Source organism: Bison bison, unplaced genomic scaffold, assembly GCF_000754665.1.
Source record: "Bison bison bison isolate TAMUID 2011002044 unplaced genomic scaffold, Bison_UMD1.0 scf7180017864500, whole genome shotgun sequence".
Classification (NCBI taxonomy): Eukaryota; Metazoa; Chordata; class Mammalia; order Artiodactyla; family Bovidae; genus Bison; species Bison bison.
This window is the reverse complement of record NW_011495059.1, coordinates 7,653,127-7,661,213: the sequence shown is the minus strand read 5'-3', so window position 1 is coordinate 7,661,213 and position 8,087 is coordinate 7,653,127. Positions and strand designations below refer to the sequence as shown.

Sequence of the window (8,087 nt, the reverse complement as noted above, 5' to 3'; positions counted from 1 at the left end):
CGGTCCCCAGGTTGGTGACCCAGTCGGTTCAGGGATCCGTTTCCTGTAGTGGCGCTGGGACTGTCGCTCGGAGGCAGACCGGGCCCGACCAGGGCTGCCGCACACCCACCCTTACCCCTCCCTGCTCCCTGGGGTAGAGCCGCACCTTAGGTGCCCTGAGGGGAGGAGGGAGATCCACTCTCTTGAAGGGCCAGTGCCCCTACTCCAAGGAATCCCCCTTCAGGAGGTATCTACTCCGAGAGAGGTCTCTGGGTGTGTCTTACTCCTTTCTCCATCAATTGATGCAGCACAGGCATTTGGAAATGTGTGCATGTGTGCATGTTCTCTCTGTGTGTTTCTTGTGCGTTTGAAGGCACAGGTGTATTTTATCAGTGAACAGCGAATAAGGCATCTCTTGATGTCTATGTGTATGTGTTTTTCCATGAGCTTTGGTATATTTGTTTCTGTGTATGTACACATAGCTGTTTGTGTGTTAGTGAGTCTGTGCATGTGGGTTTGCAAGAGAAATGGCATTTTGCTGCCAACTGGAAGAGAATAGAAAAATTTTGTCCAGGGCCACCCTGTTTTAGAAAAACTGGGTGAAAAGGTGGTTTGGAAATTTAGCCCCTGGCTTTGCAGGTTTCAAATGCTGGTACCGAAATGTAGGTAGAATGAGATTAGACTAGCTAGGAGGATAGAAATGGAGACACTTCCAAGAGGAAGGAAGTGTTCTCGAAGAAGGCTATCCAAGTGTAAGAATTCACACTTCACTTGTAGGTCTTCTTCCCTAGAACCTGACCTCCCCCTCTGCTGCTCAGCTGGCCAGGATAAAGTACACAGGATTTGAAGTATAAAGTGAGCTGGCAGTGCGAAAAGAAGGAGGGTGGCTGGGTAATAGGATTGGGCCAACAGCAGATTTCTGCAATTTTAAAAATGTTTCCCCACCAAGTCAGCAGAAGTTGGGGGTAAGCTGATCCTGCTGTTGTCTTTCCCGAATCTCTTTCCCAGGGCAGGAAAGGCTGGTCTGCAGCTCAGGAGCCCTGGAATTTGGTGCTGGGGTCTCCTTTTGACTTTGGTCAAACCTTTCATGTACTTACCTATTCACTCAACACATTTTTTTGAGCTTCTTTTATGTAAGAGTCTAAACCCCCTAAGCCTCAGTTTCCCTAGGTAAGCAGCTACTAGGCTGGATTCTGGACTTTGAGGCCCCTTCTCTTTCTCAGAGTGCTAGAGTTTGTCTCACTGTTACTCACATTTAGGAATCTACCTTTCCAGCCCCTAAATGGGGGCCTCCCAAGTGGCGCTAGGGATAAAGAATCTACCTGCCAATGCAGGAGACACAGGTTCGATCCCTGGGTAGGGAAGATCCCCTGGAGGAGGAAATGGCAACCCACTGCAGTATTCTTGCCTGGAGAATCCCATGGAGAGAGGAGCCTGGTGGGCTATTGTCCATGGGGTTGCAGACAGTCGGACACGACTGAGCGCAACACACCCTTCAAATATCCTGGCCATGGGTCTCACTCACCGCTCCCCCTTGCCCTCATATATTCCAGTCTAGAGCAGTGATTCTCAGAGTATGGTCACCCTACCAGAAGCAGCAGCAGGGTGACCTAGGATCTTGTTAGACATTCTTGGGGCTCCCACCAGATATACAGAATCAATAACTCTTGGGGTGGTGCCCAACAGTCCATGTTTTAACAGACACAGGTAATTCTGATGCACACTAGAGCTCAAGAGAGGTGCAGACAGGAAGCTGGAACCTCCTAGAGGAGGAAACCCCTGGAAAGCATCTCCTGCCCCCTTCCTGAAACAGCTGACAGCCATAACCTGGTTAGTAGAGGTGCTGGCTTCAAGTCTCAGGTCTTCCTTGCGATCTTGGACAAATTGCTCCTTCACGAAATAATACAAGGACTCATTGACAGTGTCTGCTCTGGGCCAGATTCTGAGTAAGGGGTTTTCCCTGTTCTGCTTCATTTCTCCACTTTTTATGCAGATCTACAGGACCCCCAAGACTGAGTCCCTGCCCACCTCCCTAGAAACCATCACTCTGGCCTTCCTTCAGTTCATCCAGGCACCAGGAGCTCATATGTCTTTGGGATTTTGCACTTGCTGTTCCCTCCATCTACCATACCCTTCCTCTGCTTCTTGTCTTGCTTAACTCCCACTCTTGAGATTTCAGCTCAAAAATCACTTTCTCAGGGGAGCCTTCACCCAGCAACTCCCTAAGACAAGTCAGTTTTTCCTGTTTTACATTCTTCCTGTATTTCGTAGCGCTTGTGAGAATTTGTAATTATACTTGAACTTGTTAGCTGGTTGTCTGTCTCCCCTCGCTGGATTGTGACGCCATCTGGGCAGGAACCTGCTTCTCAGTCCTCCTAGTGTCCCACACAGTGTTTGGCTTACGATTCGTGTTTGATAAATTTGTTGAATGGATGACTTTATCAAATGGAAGATGGTACTAAATGATACTTAGGGCTTCCCAGGTGGCTCAGTGGTAAAGAATCTGCCTGCCAGTGTAGGAGACACAGGAGACGTGGGCTCGATCCCTGGGTCGAGAAGATCCCCTGGAGGAGGGCATGCAAACCCACTCTGGTATTCTTGCCTGGAGAATCCCAAGGTCAGAGGAGCCTGGTGGGCAACAGTCCATGGGGTCGCAAAGAGTAGGACACAACTGAGCAACTGAACATGCAGTGCTCATATTAAATGGTACCTGAAGTGTCCTCTCAAGCCCTGATCTTTTAATATCTGAGCAGGCCTCAGACGTTTTTTTTGAAGTAGATTTATATATCTGTCTTATTTTTCACTGCTATGTCACCATAGATTTGAGACCCTACTGGGTGCCCAGGTCCATGCTGGGCTCTGCTCTAGGGGAGGCGGGAAAAAGCTCTTCAGAAGACAGAGTTTTCTGTGTCCTCCTGCGTTAAGTTCCTTCAAGAATGACAAGAAGAATGCTGAATAAGAGATCTAAAGATCTAGGTCCATGTCTTATTACACGACTGTGAGCAAGTCACTTCTCCTTTCTTGTTTGCTTCCTCTTCTGTGAAATGAGGGTATCAGGATGGTGGTATGCCTGGCATTGGCTACTAGCAGTGGCCCTAGAGTATGTAGCACTGCCATTGCCACACACTAGTCGAGTAGACTTGGGCAAGTGGCTTCATCTCTTCATTTCCTCACCTATAAAATAGGATCAATAATAGTATTGGGTTCTGAGAATGAATGAAGTAATATACATTCTTTTATTAAAAAATCAATTAACTTATGAATTTGTATTGGGACTTATTTGCAGTATGCAGGATCATTGTTGCGTTCTATGGGATCTTTCATTATGGTGCACAAACTCTGTAGTTATGGCCTGAGGGCTTCAGAGCGAGTAGGCTTCAATAGTGGCAGAGTGCAGGCTTAGTTGCTCTGCGATGGTATATGGGATCTTAGTTTCCTGACTAGGGATCGAACCTGCATCCCCTGCTTTTGGAAGGCGGATTCTTAACCACTGGACCACCAGGGAAGTCCCAACAGTTCAATATTCTTGAATGCCTTTGTACTGGGCCCTAGGCCTACAGAGACAGAAATGAATGCAGCATGCTCCCAGGCTGGGTATGTGGGGCAATGTGCAATGCGATGGTACAATGTACAGGGTGTCAGGGTATGGCTGTTTGTGGAGGAAAAGGCAGTGTTTGGGCTAGATTTTATTTTCCAGGTAGCTGGAGCAGCTCATGCAAAGGCATCGTGACTTGTTAAGGGAAATACAAAGAGTTCCATGTGGTTGGAGCAGAAGGTGGTGAGTGGTGGGGACAGGTGCAGTGAGTGGCTGGAGATAAAGAGGAAGTTTGAGGCCAGATCTGGCCGGGGCTGAAGAGCTTGAGTCCTACAGGTGCTGGTGGAGTTAGGGAAGAAGACTAAGCTAGCCAGGAAGGATCAGATTTGCATTTCAAAACCACAGCTCTCCAGGTGGTGGGGGAGGTTGGCTTGGGTGGAGGGGGAGGATTGTTCACCTGGGGCTCACAGGGTGCTTATTTGCATGATGGAAGGGCCTGGTGGGGTGGATAGAGACCTGGAACACAGAATAAGCCTGGTGGATGGAGACTTCCGGTCAGCCTGAACCCGAGTGGTGAGGGAGAGATGAAAATGACTTCTCCCAGGACCTCAGGCCTCCATTCACCTCCAAGACTGCCTAGCGAGTGGCAATCTGAAAACTGGAATTTAAGAATTCCAGGTCTGCTGCTCCATGGACTCACCATGTATTAATTTCCTAGAGCTGCTTCATGAAATACCACAATCTGGGTGGCTTAAAAAAGCAGAAATGTTTTCTCTTGCAGTGTAGAACTAGAAGTCAGAAAGCAAGGTGTCGGCAATGTTGGTTTCATCTGAAAGCTCTGAGCAGGGGGTCTGTTCAGTGCCCCCTCCTAACTTCTGGTGGTGGCCAGCAATCCGTGGAGCTCCCTGGCTTGCAGCTGCACCTGCCTCTGTGGTCACGTGGCTTTCTCCCCTTCCTCCCGGTGTGTCTCTGTGTCATCTCCTCTTCTAAGGACATCAGTCATGTTGGGCTTAGTGCCAGCATGACCTCATTTTATTTTAACTAATTGCATCTGCAAAGACTCTGTTTCCAAACAAGGCCACCTTCTGAGCTTCTTTGAAGACATGAATTTGAGGGTGGACACTATTCAACCCAGTACATACAGGAAGATGGAAAAGAGTGCAGGCCTTGGGGTCCCCCAAGCCCAGGTCCCAATCCAGGCTTTGCCATGGAACAGCCATGATGCTTTTTCTCAGCCTCAGTGTCGTCTTCTCTGAAATGGGAACAGTAGCACCTGGAGTGCTGGGTTGTGGTGGTGAGACGTGGTCAAGGTAACAAATGTGGGGACTTCCCTGGTGGTCCAATGGCTAAGACTCTGAGTTCCCAATGCAGGGAGCCTGGGTTCGATCCCTGGTCAGGGCACTAAGATCCCACAGGCTGCAACTGTCCACATGCCGAAACTAAAGATCCTGTGTGCTGCAACAAGGGCACGGCGCTGTCAAATAAATACATTAACTAAAATATACTGAAAAAATAAAACCAAGGACAACAGACGTGAGTAAGCCTGGTGAGGTGGCACACAGCATGCACCCAGGAATTATTACTTCCTCTTTGGCTCCCCTTTCTCTGCACTTAGTAGCCTGGACAAGTCACCTAAATCTTGCGTCACTTTCCTCATCTGCCAAATATAAATAGTCATCATCCAGGTCTACCTACCTCACCCGATTGTGAATCCCAGAGGATAATGAGAAAGCTCTTTGTAAATTGCTTTTGAGTTCGTGGCTGTGATTTTTAATTATAATCATCATCTCTATGATAACCCTTGGCCATTGCCACATCCACAGCACTCTCAGCAGAGCCCAGCCCGGCCCACTCTTCTTCTGAGGCAAGTCCTCGTTGCCCCTTTGTGCTCCGAGGCGTCCTACCAGCAGGAGAGCTGCTGTCAGAGTCAGGAGAACCTTCGAGATGCTGGTCCTCCATTGCCCTCATTAGCCAGAGGAGGGAAGCAGACTCTGAGGGAAGTGACACCCCTGAAGGTCACACAGCTGGTCAGGGGCAATTGGAACACCCTGTTTGTGGTTCCTGTTTAGAGTCTGAATGGTCCTTTTTGCCTGGCTGCAACTTTAGCCCCAGAAGCAGGACCTTGGCGCAGGTGGCGGCCTAAAGAGAGGATGACACGAGGCCCAGATCTGGGGAGCCAGCGGGCAGAGTCCTGCTCAGTTAGGATCGGATTCCCCAGCAAGGGGGTCCCTGAGTCCTGAGTGGACGAGCACTGCCTCCGCAAGCTCAATGGGCAGGTCATTTTGCTCTCAGCCTGACTCTGGCCATCTCTCCCTGCTCTGGGGGTGGGGGCCCCCCGCCATGGGCAGGCAGCAGCCTCGTGGGGAGCCAGAACGTGGAGGTAACCCAAGGCTTCAATGTCCCTACTGACAGCCAGGGCGGTGCTTCTCAGCAGGCTGTGTACCCCTCAGCCTTGCCTTGGCCGGCCTGGGGAAGGCTCTGGAAAGGAGTTTTGCCTGTTTTGGCAGTTTCCCCAAAGTCATCTTCCTTCCCCCAAGCTGGGAAGCCAGGCCCCTCCTCAGTCTTGACTATCCTTTCCCTTCCTCCTCCCTCTTCTCAATTCCTTCTCATTCCCTTCTCCTGCCTTCTTCCCTCCCCCTCTCTCTCTACCCATCATCTCTCCAGATTAAAGGTCTGAAGATAAAGACCCAGTTCTGGTGGCTGGTTTGGGGGTTGCTTGAGGCCACCTAAGAATTAGAAAGCTTAGAGTCTTCCTCATTAGAGGCTGGGCTGGTGACTGATAAACAAGCGCTTACGTTTATTGGCTCACCAGGTGCCAGGCCCCGTGCTAAGCGCTTTATGCGCCTTATGTCTTTTAATCCTCGCAGCTACCCAGTGAGGCAGGGATTACGATCCCATTTTATTAAAGGAGGCTAATAACTTGCCCAAGTCCTACCCAGTCCTCAGCCAGCAAGTGGCACAGCCGGGATTTCAGTCCAGAGCTATCCAAAGCCCACGGGTGCTCTTGAACCTTTCCCATACTGCCCTGATGGAGCCTTGGAGGATACTTAGGTGTCCGCAGAGGGATGCACACTTGCTCAAATCTGGAGAACGGAGGCTGTGGATTCCACCGCAGGCTTGCTCTCGAGCTTGTGCTGTTACCCCAGCAGAGACCAGCTTTCCTGTAGGTGATCGGCCCCTGGTTCTAGGCAGCTGCTCACCTGCAGGAGAAATGCTGCGTCAGGGCAGGTGACAGGGTAGGACTGAAGGCGTTGGCTTTTTATTTATATATTTGTTAACTATTGAAAAAAAAATCCAGACTTCATTTGATTTATTTAAAAAAATTTTAGACTGCACCCTGAGGCATGTGGGACCTACATTCCCCAATCAGGGATCAAACCCACACCCACACCCCCTGCACTGGAAGGTGGAGTCTTAACCACTGGATCGCCAGAGAAGTCCCAGCTTTTTCTTAAGATGTTTTGTCACTGGTTTTCTTAGTTTTTCATGGATTTCCCAGAGTGTCCTGGTTAAATAAGCTTATCATCTTTCAAAGCTTGGAAGGGTGTTTGGGGGCTTGGAGGTCCTCTATCAGCCTCAGTGATGGAGGGGAGGGAGGCAGAGGCTGAAGCCAGGAAAGCACACTTGTTCTCAAAAGGAAAAGGAAGGGAGCCAGACCTGGCCAAGGGCCAGAGTGAGAGTCTGGAGAGAGGAAAAGAGCCTTTCGGCTGAGATTGATAGAAACCTTCCTCTCAGCCCAAGTTCAGCTCAGGAGTCCAGACGGCCTCCCAGGCAGGGCTGCCGATCTCAGAAGGTCACTTCAGAATCTGGCCAGCTTCAATCTACTTGCTGGGCCTCCACCCACCCCCACCATGACCTTGACCTTGACCATGGTCAGCTTGAGCAGGTGGCTCAACCAGAGGGGACTTTGATTAATGAGCAGTGGCTTTAAAACTTCTAGCCATGGAGCCCTCTCTACATTCAATAGGTGAGACAGCTAAAAACCACTGTGACTCAGCACCCTGTGCTGGGGCCCTGGAATCAGCCCATTTTAATCAGTTCCAGTTGAGGTGACTGGGACATGGAGGGTTCTCAGATTGTCCTCGGAGAACACTGGTCTCAGATGTTTGTGAACTTCTGAAATAGCATGCACAATTCTCAGAGTGTTCCTTGTTCTCCAGAAAGGACCCCTAGGCACCATGTGAGTCTTTGAGTCATGACCCATAAAAGTTTGGAACTGCCGAGACAAGGATTGTTGCGTTGAGTGGGAGCCTAAGGACTGGAGAAAGGTCACTAGGAGGTCATGGCAGAGGGAGGTGTTGAAGCCAGATTTCTCCCTGCTCTCAGCACATGGCTGGTTTTGCTCTGAAGATGCTGGGGGACTGGGAACCCGGCTCTTCCCCTATCGGGGCCTCAGTTTTCCCAGCTGTAAAGTGAGTTCTGGACAGGATAAGCCCCAGGTCCCATGCAGCTTTGATCTGTGCTTCTAGAAGCCAGGTCTTCTGCTGTCCAGTTCACATTCTTTGCCCCTTTCCTTGCTGCCTCCCCAGCACTCCCCAAGGTCCCACTTCTGGTGGGACCACCTCCTCCCTTT

The 8,087-nt window shown here is 50.1% G+C and overlaps 1 protein-coding gene across 4 annotated transcripts in view; it reads left to right on the top strand.

The window, feature by feature from the left end:
- The window catches only part of EPB41L1 (erythrocyte membrane protein band 4.1-like 1), a 173,728-nt gene that overhangs the window by 38,239 nt on the left and 127,402 nt on the right, over window positions 1–8,087 (top strand). The gene's annotated exons all lie outside the window — the stretch shown is intronic.